Below are 18,315 nucleotides of genomic sequence, written 5' to 3'. Positions count from 1 at the left end.
GATGCACTTGGATCCTTTCGAATTCTTTTTGGTGCTATTCCAAAACCAATTACCAAAGATGCTTACTATTAATAGTTTAAGCTTAGAAAAATTCCAACAGTGATAGCCAAAATAATGCAAACAACAACTACTATCTTCACCAATGTACCTCACAACAATTGTCTCCCAATATTTCCACCAACTTCACTCCAAAACACAAAAATTATTCACTGAAACATTTTATCGAACACCTTGTGTGCGGAAATTTTTCAAGTGAAAAACAAGTGTGTAATTATAACAACCTTCGCAAAAATCACAACTCACAACCAATAGAATCTCAATACATGCTTAATATCAATAACAATACCACAAATCTTCAAACAAAAAATCAAATTCTGAAATACCCAAATATTCTTCAAGCGACAATGATGAAAATGTACTTACTTGAACAAAATGATTTCAAGCTTAATATAAAGAGTTATTTCTTTGATGAAGTTGTCAAAAAATCAAGGAAGTCATCACCAATAATTGGATTTTAGTTAGGATTTTTGGATTTAGGATTTTTGAGAAAAGTGGGGTTAAAAAATGTTGAAGATGGGGGATTGAAAATGAATGTAAGAGAAGAGATGATAGATGATTGATTGTGTGGTTAGGAAATTTCATGGTGAAGTGAGAGTGGTGATTTCAGATTGGAGAGGAAGAGTATGAAAAATATGGAATAGAGTTGTGAGAGTGGGAGTGTGTGAGAAGAAAGGAGAAATGAAAAAAAAAACATATATAGGCAGAATTCGGGTCCTAGCCATGGCCTGGGTTTTTGCTTGCCACGACCTGGACCCCTGATGCGTAGGGACTGGGCCAAAAACGTGCACAGGCCGCCGCAAGTAAAATTTCTTGCCGCAGCCAAAACCCCTTGTTTCCCCATGTACCATTGTTGTGGAATTAGGTCACAGCCAACAAAAGTGTTGGCCATGGCCTGGAGCTCTGGAACACCATGTTTGCAACAAAAAAAAAAAAATGTTTTTCATGATTTAAATTTACAAACTAAAAATAAATTAAAAATTGTTCAGACTAAAAATAAATGAAAATTAAAACTAAGATTTACACAATAGCTAAGTTTAACGACGCTAGCTTGACTTTGAAAATTTACACAATAGCTAAGTTTAACGTCGCTTCACTCTTCATCCACATATTCTAGATCGACGAGGTGAATCACAGTAGCTTGCTCTTCCTCCATCAATTCGTAATATGGCTTCAATCTGTGACCATTCACCTTGAAAGACTTTCCAGTACTTGGATGAATGAACCCAACCATCGAGACATTAATTTCCTCTGAAAGAGTTTAAGGTGAAAGTGATACATTAGAACTTTCTGGCCATCCACAAAACTCTTTCGACAAATATGCTTATCATGAAATGCTTTGGTCTTCTCCTTTTAGATCTTTGAACTCTCATATACCTCATTGTGAATTTCTTTTAACTCCTGCAATTGAAACAATCATTATTGTCCTACAGCAACCATGTCCATGTTACACTTCTTCACAACCCACCAAGCCTTATACTCTAACTCTACCGGTAGAAGGCAAGGCTTCCCATACACCAATCGATACGGTGACATATCGATAGGTGTTTTATATGTTGTGCGATAAGCCCACAAGGAATCTTCAACTTGCACTCAAATCTTTCCAGTTTGGGTTCACGGTCTTTTCAAGAAGAGATTTGACTTCTCGGTCTTTTGAAGAAGAGATTTGACTTCTCGGTTAGAAACCTCCACTTGCACATTGGCTTGTGGGCGATAAGCAGTCGTCACCTTGTGAGTTACACTATAGCGGCGAAACAATGCTTCTATACTCTTGTTACAAAAATGAGTGTCTTGATCACTAAGTATAACCTTGGGTGTACCAAATCTCACAAAAATGTTGGAGCGAATGAAATTCACCACTGTTTTTTAATTATCCACTCTAGTTGTACTCACTTCTACCCATTTAGACATGTAGTCCACTGCCAAAAGAATGTATTTAAAGCCAAAAGAAGATGGGAAAGGTCCCATAAAATCCATACCCCAATCATCAAAGATCTCTAGAATTAGAATTGGAATTTGAGGCATTTGATCTTTTGTTGTTATGTTACCAACCCATTGACAACGATCACATGGCTTGCAATAAGCATAAAAGTCTTTAAAAATTATAGGCCAATAGAAACCGCTGTCAAATATTTTATGAGCTGTCCTCTTGGGTCCAAAGTGTCCACCACAAGCATAAGCATGACAAAAAGCAAGGATGGAACAAAATTCAAATTCGGGGACACACCTTCGAATGATTTGATTTGTACAATGCTTCCAAAGGTAAGGTCCGACCCATATGTAGTGGCGAGCATCATGCTTGATCTTGTTCTATTGTGTTGGTGTGAGATCACTTGGTAACTCCTTTGTAGCGAGGTAATTGACAATGTCGGCATACCAAGGAATGACTTCCCGCATGATAGTAGTTGTTCATCGTGAAAATTTTCATCTATAGGTAAATTTTCTTCATTCCGAATAAGACAACTCAAGTGATCCGCCATCAAATTTTCTTAACCCTTCTTGTCCTTGATCTCTAAGTTGAACTCTTGGAGAAGTAGAATCTACTGAATAAGTTGAGGCTCGGCTTCTTTCTTTACCAATAGATAGCGAAGATCAGCATAGTTGGTATCAACAATCACTTTAGTTCCAATCAAGTAAGACCGAAACTTTTCCAAGGAAAAAATGACCGCCAATAGCTCTTTTTCAGTGGTGGAATAATTAAGTTGAGCATCATTAAGAGTGCAAGAAGCATAGTATATAATATGAGGAAGCTTGTCAACTCGCTGCCCAAGAACAACATCCACGGCATAATCACTCGCATCACACATGAGTTCGAAAGGAAACTCCCAATTTGGTTACTGAATTGTAGTAGCTGTAGTCAAAGACTCTTTTAATAATTTGAAAGCCACTAAGAACTTCTCATTAAACTCGAACTTGACATCTTTTTGAAGAAGGTTGCATAGTGGCATGGAGATTTTAGAGAAATCTTTGATAAATCTCCTATAGAACCCGGCATACCCAAGGAATGATCTCACTTCTTTCACACTAGTCGGAGGCGGTATAGAACGAATTAAATCAATCTTTTCCTTATCAACCTCAATTCCTTTTATTGAAATTACATGACCCAAAACTATACCTTGGTTTACCATAAAATGGCATTTTTCCCAATTAAGCACAAGGTTAGTTTCAATACACTGCTGGAGTACCAAAGTGAGATTATGAAGGCATCGATCAAACGAGTCACCATGTTCTCAATATATTCTGAAAAGATACTCATCATACATCGTTGAAAGGTTGCGAGAGTATTACATAACCCAAATGGCATACGTCGGAAAGTGAAGGTACCAAAAGGGAATGTGAAGGTCGTCTTCTCTTGATCTTTAAGAGCAATAACAATCTGATTATATCCTGAATAACCATCAAGAAAACAATAATAAGGATGACCTGCTAACCTTTCAAGCATCTGATCAATGAAAGGTAATGAAAAGTGATTTTTACGAGTTACCGCATTCAGCTTGCAGTACTCTATACAAACTCGCCACCCAGTCTGTATTCTTGTAGGCACCAACTCATTGTCTTCATTCTTTACCACTGTAATTCCAGACTTCTTTAGGAATACCTGAACTGGACTCACCCATTGACTATCTGAAATTGGGTAAATAATACCCACACTAAGGAGCTTCAGTATCTCCTTTTTTACCACTTCCATCATAGGTGGATTTAACCTCCTTTGTGCCTCACATGTTGGTTTAGACCCTTCTTCAAGTAGAATTCGGTGCATGCACATAGAAGGATTGATTCCCTTAATGTCAAGGATAGACCACCCAATGGTTGTTTTGTAATCTCGGAGCACTCTTGTCAATTTCTCTTCTTGAACTTGGTTGAGATTTCTTGCAACTATAACTAGAAGTGTCTCATTCTCCCCCAAGTAAACATATCTAAGATGCTCCAGATGTGGCTTCAATTCAAGTGTAGGTGCTTGCACAATAGATGGATGCAAAGTCTCATTAGAGATCGGTAAGTCAAAGAATGAAACCTTCTTAAAAGTCTCGTCAAAACCACTATTGAGTGTGGCTATGACATCCATGATTTCACCAGAATAGTCTTCATCATCCAACATAAGATGTTCTCTCAAAGCAATATCTAAACAATCTTCATTATGCAAATCTAAGACTCATTGAGAAAGGATATCCACAACGTTAAGAGAATAAACAACATGTACATCACTGGGATACCTCATAGCCTCAAAAATGTTGAATCGGATTGTCTCCCCATCAAATTCCATGGTCAATGTACCTTCATGCACATCAATCTTGGTTCTTGCAGTTTTCATGAACGGTCTTCCCAACAAAATCGGTGTAGAGCATGGAATGGATTCATCCTCCATATCAAGAACATAAAAATCTGCAGGAAACACCAATTCATTTACTTGAACTAAAACATCTTCTATTACACATCTGAGATAAGCATTCGATCTATCAGCAAGTTGAATAACCACCCCTATTTCTTCAAGTGTACCAAGATTCAATGAAGCATAAATGGAGAATGGCATGAAATTTATAGAGGCTCCCAAATCCAACATACAATGCTCAATCCTTTTATTACCAATAGTGCAAAGAATAGTAAAAGTTCCAAGACCCTTACACTTTAGTGGAAGCTTCTTTTGAAGAACTGCAGAAACGTTCTCCCCCACACTAACCTTTTCACTATCCCTCAACTTATGCTTACTAGTGCACAATTCTTTGAAAAACTTGGCATAGCGCAACACTTATTTAATAGCATCAAGAAGAGGAATATTCACCTTCACCTTTCGGAATGTATCAAGAATTTCCTTATCAACCTCTTCCTTTTTATTCTTCTTCAGTCTGCTTGGGAAAGGAAGTGGAGTGAAAAAAGTAGGCTTATTGGTTGGTTGTTTAGGAGTAATTGGCTATGGAGGCACATCTTCTTCAACCGAGCAATCAACTGGTGGCTTGGATGAAAAATTAATAGGTATTGAGGACTAGGTGGATCATACTGCTTTCTACTTCTCAAAGTTACCGCACTAGCATTCTCCTTGGGATTCCTCTGAGGTTGTGAAGGAAATTTATTAGAAAGATGAGCTTCAAACCTAGTATATGATTCTGCTAGTTGTCCCATGTGATTCTATAAACTTTTTATGGAAGCTTGGGTAGTTTGCTGAAACTGGAGAGTATTTTTAGCAATTACATTGATTAAATCTTCAGTAGAGGGTTTTGTACTCGATGGTTGAGCAGCTTGTGGTGCTTGCGATGGTCTAGGTGCATAATTTTGTTGAGATTGTTGTTAAAGATAAAAACCAGGTGATCTAGTAGGTGTAGATTGTGGAGCAGCTTGTTGGTGATTCTCATAGAGAAGATTTGGATGATCACACAAACCAAGATTATAAGTTTATGAAAAAGGTTCATAGTACATATGGCGTAATTGATTGGAGAATTACCTACAACATTAACATCCTCAGTCTCTCCCTCAAATAGAGTAAGGAAAGTATCAATAGCATGCCCCACAACCTAACATATTCCACATGGTCACACTTGTTGGCCTAAAGCAAGTTGTTGTACCACTGCAGTTAATTGAGCCAATTGATGACCAAGTTGGTTCTCGTTGGAAATTCTCACCTCATTAACTAACTTTGGTGGTGGATTAGGATTTTGGCGAATGCCGAACTGTTGTGAGTTGGCAGCTGTAACGTCCCAAATTACCTAATAAGGCTTAAGGCCTTGATTAAAGAGTCAGAATGGCAAATTATGGAAACTTTTTTGAATATATGTGATTTAATTATGGAATATGTGTTTATGTGATATATATGTGTATCATTATATGATTTTTTGAGTTATATAATAATATGACTAGATATCCATGTTTAGGTCTAGCAAATATGCATGTGGGCCTATTTCTTATTAGAAGGGAAATTTTCGTAATTTGGCTTGTTACGGGTATATTTGGAATATATGTGCATATATGTGTGAGACCACATTATTATGTGGATATATTTGGGTTACCCGACATGAGGCGATCCAAGGGAGCAAGTTAGCGGGAGAGTCACAACGGGACTAAATACCCAACTCGAGGTGAGTCAATGGGTATTTTGGGTATTTAGTACATTGCCGGGAATTATCGGGTAATGAGAAATTTTTCAGTAACTATTTGAGGATATTTGAAGTAACGGGAATTATGAGACGTTAATTATGATTAACAGGAAAAATTGCCATATGACGAATTTTCCCTTGTGAGCATTAGAGAATAGCTAATGGGCGAGGGGCATTTGGGTCTTTTTGTGCCAAAGTAGTGACTTAGTCACTAGTAATCAGCAACCTTAGAACTCAGTAGAGCCAAGGGAAACAAACTAAACACTCTCAGCTCTTGCTCTCTCTCTCTCATCTATGTTGGTGATTATTGAGGAAACTAAGGGAAATTAAAGGTTGAAAACTTAGGAAATTGAAGGCTTGAGTCTAGGGTTGGATTAGTTGCAGCTATGAGGATACAAATCATAGCTGAGGTTATCGCTAGGGGTTCAGAACTGGGATCATGCTTGAGGGTCGTTCTTATTATACGTTGTACCCGAACCTGAGGTAAGAAAACTGCACCCAATACGTGTTAAATGTGATTGTCTGCGTGATTAGGGCTCAGCCCCGTTAAGGAACATGGTTATTATCGTGTTCATATTTAATTGGCTGAGATATATGATTAATATGTATGCATACTTGTATTATTTGAAGTATTCTTATCTATATCTAGTTATATGTTTATCTGGTTGTCTGAATATCTGGTTAAGGCATTAACTTATTAGTTAAGGGCGGCAATAGCGCACTGTGCGCTGGTCTAGAGGCTTAGGCCTAATTAGGGACATACTATTACGTTGGCCGACCCTATGGTTGTTTGGAAAAACAAAGCACTTGGTTAGCTCTATGGCTAGTTACTCAGAGCTAGGGAAAGGGCCCCGGGTGACTCTATGGTCACATAGCTAAGGCATATGGCCCCGGGTTGACTCTTTGGTCACCTATTCAGGGAAGTGGGCCCCGGAATGATCCTATATTCATTTATTTGTAATTTTTTGCATGCATGAGTAGGTTATTACTATTGGGCATGCTTGATATCCATCTAGAATCTGTATTTACTATTCATGCACTTGTTTAAGTATTCTTACTGAGCCTTGGCTCATTGGTGTTGTGTGGTGCAGGTAAGGGGAAGGAAAAAGCTTAACCAGCCTTGAGTTGGAGAGCTTCGGTAGTGGCGTGTACATATGCGGTTGCTCGACCACCACGGCGGGGGTTATCTTGGAGGAACTAGGATTATATCCCCTATTTTGCCGCTTAGATCGACTGTTTGTAACTTTTGAATTGTAATAGACCTTTTAAACAATATGCTGGGATCCCATGTATGAATGTAAATATTTTAATGAAATGATTATTCCTTTTTAACCAAAAATTTTAACCCTTACCCTTGCCATTAACCTTAGTTAAACGTTTATAACGAAGGGACCTGATTAGCAAGTTTGGCACTATTTAAAGTACACAGTCCAATGGCCCTGGATTAGGAGGACGTTACAACTTGGTATGAGAGCTGCCAAGGTTTAAGGGTTCCTCACCACTAAAGACAAGCACGACTCAGGGTTTGGTAACTATTTATGTGATTAAGTGCTTAACTATTTATATAAATGTATATGCCTTATCTGCATGCCTTATTAGGGAGTATGAAGTTATCTGATAGGGCCAGGCCTCTTGATTGTAATGTACATTATAGAAAGATGCTTATTAGCACTATGGTTGATTATAAATGTTAAAGAATTGCTTATTAGCGTTGTTACTTGCATATAGGCCAGGAAATGCTTATTAGCACTATTAATACTGGCATGGATTAAAGAACATGCTTATTAGCATTGCTATACATGTATAAATGCTTGAATATGCTTAATTGCATCGTTAATTGCTTATAAATGATAGAAATGCTTATTAGCATCGCTATTCGCTGAGGAATATCAGGAAGTGCTTATTAGCACCATGGTTGAATATATTTTGTGTTGGCGTGCTTATTAGCATTGCATCTGTTTGTTTGTTCGATCTTGGACCGTCAGGCGGCAAGAGGTATAGTTATTACTTACCTAAGGCAAATTGATCACTACATAGTGGGACAGTTGTTAGTATGATTCCTCAAAGGTTAGAGAGGTTGGTTGGCCAAGAAATACAGGCCATGGAAGAGAATGACCAAGGCCAGGCCCTACCACCAAATCCAGAGAACTGACAATAGGTGTTTGCTGATCTGCAAGCTAGGTTATAGAGGCAAGAAGATGAGATTTGTCTCTTGAGACAGCAATAGGTTCTAGCAAGGAACCTACAGCCCGCAGTACCGGCAGTGATACAGCCAGCGGTAGTACAACCTCAGGCAATGGAAAACAGATGGGAACCCTTGTCTGAGAGGTTCAGGAAACAGCACCTTCCAATTTTTTAGGGTAACTTAGACCCACTAAAGGTTGAGCAGTGGATGCAATGATAACCACCATCCTGGATTTCATGAGGGTGGGTGGTAATGAGAGAGTGGCCTATGCCACTTATATGTTTCGGGAGGATGCCTGAATATGGTGGGAGGTTGTATCCCAGACCAGGATTGTAAATACTATGGAATGGGAAGAATTTAGAACTCTGTTTAATGAGAAATACTACAATGACGCAATCAGAGTTGTGAAGGCCGAAGAATTCAGCAAGTTACTCTAGGGCAACATGTCAGTGACTAATTATGCTTTGATGTTTGACCGGTTGGAAAAGTTTGTCGGGGATCTAGTGCCCACTGATGGGACCAGAAGGGAGAGGTTTCTCCAGGGACTACAGCCTGTGATATCCTGGGATGTTCACATCACTACTGTGCCAGGAGTGAATACTTACGCATAAGTTGTTGAGAAGACACTCACACTGGGAATGCAGAGAAAAAGATCTTGCGCGAGAGTGAAACCATAAGGGATTTTAAGAGGTCAGGACCTCCATTTTCAGGCATTGGTAGAGGCGGAGGCTCTAGTGACCAAAAGTGAAAGACTCCAAATACATTTTCAGCTCCAAGGCCAGATAGGAGGCCACAGTGAATACTGATAGGCCATCAGGTTGGTGGTGAGATCTGTAAAGCATTCCTAGAGTGTACTCGGTGCATGAGGTGCTATATTGGGGAATGTCGGGCGAAGGCCTACTTAGTCTGCGAGATTTTGGGACACCTAAAGAAGGATTTCCCAAAAGCCAAGAAGGAAGAGCTTGGGAAGGTGGACAGCCTGACGCCAGCTCGGGGGTTCACCCTGACTCAGGCAGAGGTCGAGGCTAGTCCCTCGGTGGTTACAAGTCAGCTTTCAAGTGTTAGGACCCTTTATAATGTTTTGATAGATTCTAGTGCTACACACTCTTTTGTTGCTAGTAGGATTATTGATAGACTATGTAGACCTTGTGACTTTTATCCTGTGGGGTTTGGTACTTTGCTGCTTACTGAGGAGTTAGTGGTTTCCAGGAGATGGGTCAAATCATTACCAGTGGCAGTAGATGGTAGAGAGTTGTTAATTGATTTGATTTAGCTAGTCATGAGTGACTTTGATATGATCTTGGGTATGGATTGGTTAGCCCAGTTTCTCGCCATGGGGCGCACCAATCCTCTTCATGAAGAAGAAAGATGGTTCTCTAAGGATGTGTATCGATTACAGAGAACTAAACAATTTAACTATCAACAACAAGTGTCCTCTGCCAAGGATTGATGATCTATTTGATCAGTTACATGGTAAGACAATATTCTCCAAGATAGATCTTTGATCTGGTTATCACCAGCTGAGGACCAGGGAGGACGATATACCGAAGATAGCTTTTCGCACCAGGTATGGGTATTATGAGTTTCTGGTGATGTCATTTGGATTGACTAATGACCCAGCAGCATTTATGGATCTGATGAACAGAGTGTTCAAAGATTACATGGATCGGTTTGTGATCATTTTTATCGACGATATACTAGTATACTCTCAGTCGAAAACAAAACACGAGCAGCATCTTAGATTAGTACTACAGAGGCTAAGAGAGCACAATCTATATGCAAAATTCAAGTAGTGTGAGCTCTGGTTACCACAGTGACTTTCTTAGGTCACATAGTCAGTAAAGATGGAATTATTGAGGATCCAGCAAAGATTGAGGCAGTCAGAGATTGGCCAAGGCCGAAGAATGATTTAGAAATCAGAAGTTTCTTGGGATTGGCAGGTTATTATAGACCCTTTTGGGGAGGGGTTTTCCAAGATTGTGTCACCACTGATAGAGTTGACAAGCAAGAATCAAAGATTTATATGGTCAGACAAATGTGAGGACAGCTTCCAGAGAATGAAGAAGAATTTGATCACCACTCCAGTTCTGAGTCTTCCTACAGATCATATCAGGACAAGTTTGTGGTTTATTGTGACGCTTCAAGACAAGGTTTAGGTTGTGTCCTTATGCAAACAGGAAAGGTGATTGCCTATGCATCATGTCAGATGAAGGAATTGTTATATTATTTTATAATATAATGTAATATTATATTATTTTATAATATAATGTTTTAGATTAAATAAATGTGACATAGAGTGTCACATATTGTAACATATAATAGAGAGTTACATTATTTGGATATATGTGAAATATCCAAACATGTAACATATTTGGTGTTACAAATTCATCACAAACTTGTAACTCCTAAAATATCACCCATTATTGTGTAGATTTGTTGTTACACAATATTGAGATGAATTTCTTTTAGCCATATGAGAAATGGATGATAGAGATGTGATTTTAACTCCCATATTGTGTATGGAAGTTACAAAATCAAGTGGGAATAAATTGGAACGTTTTGAAAAAAAACTGAAAAAAATAGTTGCTGGAACTGACTGAGGGTCGCGGCGCCTGGTAACATGCGCCGCGGCCCTAGTGCCTGACAGCCTCTTCCAACTTTTGTTTTTATCCAATTTTGAACATTTCCAAAAGCCAAGTAACTCCCAAATCTCTATTTTAATTCCATAAAACATCCAATTAATCATTGGTAACAGCCATGGGGGTTGGTGGAATTTAAAATTCAAATGGTGTCTCTAAACTCTATAAATAGGATCCTAATGCTCACTTGTAAGACACACCATTTTCTATCCACTAGAGCACTTGGCTAGAAACACCTTGAGGCTTGATTATTCCAGAAAGCATTTCCAAAATCTGTGAGAGATCCCTTAGTGCTTGAGTTAGGGGGAAATAAGCTTTTGGACAAAGGTTTCAAACCTTGTTCAAGTTGGTGATCCCTAACACTCTTCACTTTGGTTGTGTGAGTGAGAGTTTATTATTTTGGTTCTTGTTCTTATTTTCTTCTATTGCTCTTTCTTCTTTTCTTCTTATTCTATTTACTTGTACTTTTGTTTAAAAGTTGTAATCCTTTTATTTCCTTTGTTCAAACACTTCTAGTTTACTTGTATCTTTTTGTTATAGAGTTGTACTTTCTATTTCTATCATCTTACATCTCCTTCTCCTTTTATTTGTATTTTTCAGTTATAGAGTTGTAACACTTTATTTAATCAATCCTTGTCTATTGTAATATTTTGCATAGAGTTGTAATATTTTCTTACCATTTCCATTGAGGCAATACATATTTTCCTAATAGGAATATGAGTAGAGGTACCCCACACATGATCTAGAGCTTGCAGCAGTAGTTTTTGCACTAAAGGTGTGGCTGCACTACTTGTATGGTGAGAAGTGTGAGCTATACACTGATCACAAGAGTTTGAAATACTTCCTCACCCAGAAGGACTTGAACATGAGACAGAGGCGTTGGTTAGAGCTAGTGAAGGATTATGACTGTGAAATCTTGCATCACCTAGGAAAGGACAAAGTGGTGGCAGATGCCTTAAGCCGAAAAGGTCCAAGACAGTTCTATAGTGCGAGACAGATATCCAAGAAGTTGGCAGAAGATATGACTAGAGCATGTATTGAGCTAGTGGAGGGTCATTTAGCCAGCATCACCCTATAGTCTACTCTTTTGGAGAGGATCAAAGAGAAATAGTTAAGTGACCCACATTTGGGAAAGATTAGAGGGGACGTCTTAGTTGGAGTGGCTAAGGACTATACAGTGTCAAACATAGGTTTATTGAGGTATAAAGATCAGATGTGTGTTCTGATGGACACTAGGATCAAACGGGAGATTCTGAATGAATCTCATACTACCCCTTATTCTCTACATCCAGGCACCACGAAGATGTACCAGGTTATGAAAGCTTTATATTGGTGGCCTGGGATGAAGAGGGACGTGACTGAGTACGTGGCTAAGTGCTTGACATGTCAGTAGGTCAAGGCTGAGCATCAGAGACCAACAGGGCTATTACAGCCTTTGGATAGCCCAGAGTGGAAGTGGGACAACATCACGATGGATTTTGTGGTGGGGTTGCCCAGGACAGTGGGCCATCATGATTTAGTCTGGGTCATTGTGGACCGGTATACGAAATCAGCTCACTTTTTACTAGTGAGGACGAACTACACAGTTGACCAGTATGCATATATGTATGTGAGAGAGATAGTGCACCTTCATGGGACTCCGAGGTCTATCGTGTCAGATAGGGACCCTATCTTTACTTCCATGTTTTGGGGAAGTTTACTGAAGGCGATGGGTACACAGTTGAAGTTTAGTACAACTTATCATCCTCAGACTGATGGTCAGTCTGAGAGGACTATCCAGATATTGGAAGATATGCTAAGAGCATGTGTGTTGGACTTTGAAGGGTCCTGGAGTAAATATTTTCCTCTGATGGAGTTTTCCTATAATAACAGCTACTAGTCGACTATTGGAGTGACACCTTATGAGATGTTGTATAGTAAGAAGTGTAGATCACCCATTCACTGGGATGGGATGAGTGAGAGGAAATATTTGGGTCCTGAGGAAGTTAAAGAACCATTGAGGCTATTGAAAAGATTAGAGCTCGAATGCTCGCATCTCAGAGTAGACAGAAAAGCTATTCAGACCCAAAGTGGAGGAACGTGGAGTTCCAAGTGGGAGACTATGTCTTCCTTAGGGTTTCACCACTAAGGGGGGTGAAGAGATTTTGGAAGAAGGGAAAATTGAGCCCTAGGTTTGTTGGACCATTTGAGATCCTGAAGAGGATCGGTCAGGTAGCCCATAGGTTGCCTTACCCCCAGCACTGTCTAGTGTGCACAACATATTTCATATTTCCATGTTGAGGAAGTATGTATCAGATGAGATTTGTGTGTTGAGTTACGAGGATCTAGAACTGGAGACAAATTTATTCTATGAGGAGCAACCAATTTAGATTTTAGACAAGAAGGACAAGGTCCTGTGGAACAAGATTATAACTTTGGTTAAGGTATTATGGAGGAACAGCAAGGTTGAGGAAGCGACATGGGAGCTAGAGTTAGATATACGGGATCAGTATCCCGAGTTGTTCAGGTAAAATTTGGATGGCGAAATTCTTGTAAGGAGGGGATAGTTGTAATGTCTCAAATTACCTAATAAGGCTTAGGGCCTTGAGTAGGGGGCCATGATGGAAAATTATTTAAACACATGTGATTTAATTATGGAATATGTGATATATATATATATATTCATATATATATGTGTATCATTATATGATTTTGCGAGTTATATTATAATATGACTATATATGCATGTTTAGCTGTATCAAATATGCATGTGGGCCTGTTTCCTATTAGGAGGGAAATTTTCGTAATTTAGCCCATTACGGGTATATTTGGAACATATGTGCATATATGTGTGAGACCACAATATTATGTGGATATATTTGGATTACCCGACACGAGACGATCCTAGGGAACAAGTTAGCGGGAGAGTCACAACGGGATCAAATACCCGACTCGGGGTGAGTTATGGGGTATTTTGGGTATTTAGTACATTACCGGGAATTATCGGGTAATGGGAAATTGTTTAGTAACTATTTGAGGATATTGGAGGTAACAAGAATTATGAGACGTTAATTATGATTAACGGGAAAAAAATGGCAAATGACAGATTTGCCTTTGTGAGCATTAGAGAATAGCTAATGGGGCCAAGGGCATTTGGGTCTTTTTGTGCAAAAGTAGTGACTTAGTCACTAATAATCAGCAGCCTTAGAACTCAGTAGAACCAAGGGAAACAAACTAAACACTCTCAGCTCTCTCTCTCTCTCTCTCTCACTCGTTCTCTTCTCTCTCTATCTCATCTATGTTGGTGATTTTTTAGGAAACTAAGGGAAATTAAAGGCTAAAAATTTGGGAAATTGATGGCTTGAGTCTAGGGTTGAATTAATTGCAGCTAGGAGGATACAAATCACAGCTGAGGTTACCACTAGGGGTCGGAACCGAGATCGTGCTCGAGAGTCGTTCTTATTATATATTGCACTCAGACCTGAGGTAAGAAAACTTCACCCAGTACGTGTTAAATGTGATTGTCAGCATGATTAGGGCTCGAACCTATTAATGAACATGGTTATTACCGTGATTGTATTTAATTGGCTAAGATATATGATTAATATGTATGCATACTTGTATTATCTGAAGTATCCTTATCTGTATCTGGTTGTCTGAATATCTAGTTAAGGCATTGCCTTATTTCTCAAGAGCGGCAATAGGGCGTTGTGCGTTGGTCGAGAGGCTTAGGCCTAATGATAACTCTACAAAATAGAGTTATTTTACCACATTTTTTATGCTAATTGTTGCTTAGTCTTTGAGTTTTTAATTAATTTATTAAGTTTTAAAGTAATTTTGAATTTATTAGTCTTATCATGATTTTATATATTTTTGTGTGTTTTTATAGTTATTTTGTTGTAAAATGTTGTAGTTAATTATTTGAATTGTTGTTGTTTAATTTGAGGTAAAAAAATGTTGTATTATTGAACTTAAATGTTAAATATAAATTAAGTTATAATTAATATTTTCAAAGAATTAACTTGATTTATTTTATTATTGAAAATATTTGGTTTTCATTTAATTTATGTTTATTTTGTAGAGAATTTGTTGCATTTTCACTCTTGAAAAGAAAAAAAAATGAAGAAAAAGTGTGGCATTTTCACGAAAGAAAGGAAAAATTGGAAATGCTGAAAACCAAGCCCACACGCCTACCAGCCTGCCCTCCTCCCAGCTCCAGCCGAACTCACCCAGCCAAAGCCACTTGGGCCCGCGTCTCCAAGCTCCTGCTCCAAGGCCCACGCAAATGCCCCAGCCACCTAGGCCCGCGTCATGCCCAGCCCGAGCACCTGCCTCAATCCAGTCAAAGCCTAGTCGAAGCCCATCTAGCCCAGCCAACTTCACGCCTAGCCCCTTGTCTCAACTGCCTCTCACCCAGCAACCAGCCACCTACCACAACCCACAAACCATTTTTCTCTTTATTTCTTCTTGAGCCCATAAAAGGCACCATTTGTCCCCTTGTCCCCAATGTCTTAAAATACCAATTTTTACCCAACTTTTCTACACATTTTCACCACAAAATCATCATTACCCCTAAAATTTATCCATATTTGTCATATTATTATTAATTTAATTTATTATTTTAATACTCTCATTTTGGCTATAAATAGGGAGTTTTCAAGACCATTTGAGATTGCTTATTTTAGGAGTTTTTATACTTCAATTTCTACACTTTCAAGACCCTCCATTCTCTTCATCTTTTTCTTCTTTTTGGTCATTTTTCTATGAGTTTTTAGAGGAAAAATTTGGGGGTTCATCCTCCAAATTTTCCTATTTATGTTTGTAATTTTTAGTTTGTATTTGCTATTCTAGTTATGAGTTCATAATATTTTTAAGATTATTAAGGTGATGATGAAACAATATGTAACTATAGTATTTATTTTGTATGTTGATTTCCCATTTGTGCAACAAAGTTTATGGATTTTTCTTTTTCAAATATCTTCTTTCATCTAAAATATCATGTATTTTTTATTGTTAGCACATATTTACACTTTGTTCTTCATTAGTGCAAAATCATAATATTCTTTGATTAAGGTGTGCTATTAAATTGTGCACATCAAATGCTTAGAACAAAAATATTATGTTTTGCCTTATAAATAATATTTATTGCTTTATTTGTTATCTCATTAGATTGATTTACATTAAATACTTTGAAATTATAATTTTAAAAGTGAAGATAAATCCTATATTTTTATGAAAACTTGTGCTTAAATAGAATATCTAATTTGAATAAGTGATGGTTTGATTAATTTCTACTATTACTAAAACTTGGAAAATCAATGTACTTATAAATATTATTGAACTTATATTTTGTGGATTCTATTATCTTAATAATCTTTCTTCTACCATCTTGTTTACAATTATTAATTTAAGTATATATTGTCTTTAATTTCAATATTATTACCTTTTATTTTGTTTTCATTATACAAAAATCTCATCAATCTTTGGAGCTAGGTTAGAATTTATTAATTTTGATTTAAAATAGTTTTATTTTTTATTTTAGACAACTCCTTTGGGTTCGACATCCTTGCTTACACGATCACTATTCTATATGAACGATTCATGCGCTTGCGATATAAATATTTAAAATATACCCGTTTTGGTTCAACACCTATTCAGGGATGTACTATTACGTTGGCTTACCCTATGGTCGTTTGGAAAAACAAAGCGCTTGGCTAGCTCTATGGCCAGTTACTCAGAGCTAGGGCAAAGGGCCCCGGGTGACTCTATGGTCACCTATTGAGGGTAGTGGGCTCCAGAATGATCCTATAATCATTTATTTGTAATTGTATGCATGCATGAGTAGGTTATTACTGTTGGGCATGCTAGATATGCTTATAGAACCTGTATTTATTGTTCATGCACTTGTAAAAGTTTTCTTGTTGAGCCTTGGCTCACGGGTGTTGTGCGGTGTAGGTAAGGGGAAGGAAAAAGCTTGACCATCCCTTAGTTGGAGAGCTTTGGTGGTGGCGTGTACATATGCGGCTGCTCGACCACCACACCTGGGGTTATCTTGGAGGAACTAGGGTTTTATCCCCTATTTTGCTGCTTAGGTCGGCTGGTTGTAACTTTTGAACTGTAATAGACCTTTTAAACATTATGTTGGGATCCCATGTATGGAAGTAAATATTTTAATGAAATTATTATTCCTTTTTAACTAAAATTTTTAACCCTAACCCTTGTCATTAACCTTAGTTACAAGTTTATAACCAATAAACTTGATTAGCAAGTCTGACACTATTTAAAGTACACAGTGTAACGATCCTGGATTAGGGGGACGTTAGAGCAACCATGTTAGAAATCAAGCTCCTGGCTGTAGCAGGAGTCTTATCAACTAGTGCACCCACACTGGCTGCATCGATCATACTCTTATCCAGTGATTGAAATCCTTCATAAAAGTATTGAATTATGAGTTGTTCACTTATCTGATGATGAGGGCAACTAGCATACAACCGCTTGAATCTCTCCCAATATTCATATAATGACTCCCCTGTATATTGCCTTATACCGCAGATCTCTTTCCTAATGCTTCCAGCTTTAGATGCTAGAAAATATTGTTCCAAGAACATAGTCTTCATACCATTCCAGGTTTCAATAGTACCGAGTAGAAGATAGTACAACCACTCTTTAGCTGCATTCTTCAGGGAGAAAGGAAAAGCTCGCAACTTAATTTGTTCTTCAGTCACTACAGCATGTTTCATACTAGAATAGAAAATATGAAACTCCTTCAAATGTTTATTTGAATCCTCACCGGGCAACCCATGGAAAGAGGGCAATAAGTGAATGAGGCCCGACTTCAACTCAAAGTTTACATACAAAGGTGGATAATGGATGCAAAGCGGTTGTTGGTCAAGATCTAACACTGCCAACTCTTTCAACGTCCTTTATTGGGTCATTGTTCTATAGGATCGAACTGAATCGTTAGAATCAGATTCATTATCAGACGGTAATGGCTCTTTAACAAAATCTACATGTTGATAATGACGCTGAAATAGTGGATTATCAGTGATAGTTCTAGAAGAGTGTGACACTGACGATGCCTCAAGATAATCTTTGATTTTTTTAGTCAATCTTGTGTATCGTATTCACCAAACATATACACCTGACAATTTCATTGTAAAATCTAGTTAGTTGCAAATAAATAAATTTGAATAATAAAGTGAATAACAATAGTCCCTGGCAACAGCGCCAAAAATTTGATGTGTGTCGTATGTCGTACCAAATTTACTAAATATTTTCTTTTCAGTATCACCAATTATATCAGTATAATGGTAAATACAAGTTGAACCCACGAGGACTACATTCAAATTATTATTCTAGAATTAACAAC

General features: G+C 37.9%; 1 non-coding gene across 1 annotated transcript; it reads left to right on the top strand.

Annotated features, from left to right (window-relative positions):
* Positions 1–17,408: 17,408 nt before the first annotated feature.
* Positions 17,409–17,515, top strand: LOC133787585 (small nucleolar RNA R71). The gene has a single exon (XR_009872597.1). It is a non-coding gene; the product is annotated as a small nucleolar RNA R71 (small nucleolar RNA).
* Positions 17,516–18,315: the final 800 nt, after the last annotated feature.

This window comes from Humulus lupulus, chromosome 6 (assembly GCF_963169125.1).
Source record: "Humulus lupulus chromosome 6, drHumLupu1.1, whole genome shotgun sequence".
Classification (NCBI taxonomy): domain Eukaryota; kingdom Viridiplantae; phylum Streptophyta; class Magnoliopsida; order Rosales; family Cannabaceae; genus Humulus; species Humulus lupulus.
The sequence above is the reverse complement of the archived record's forward strand: the minus strand, read 5'-3'. Positions and strand labels throughout refer to the sequence as shown.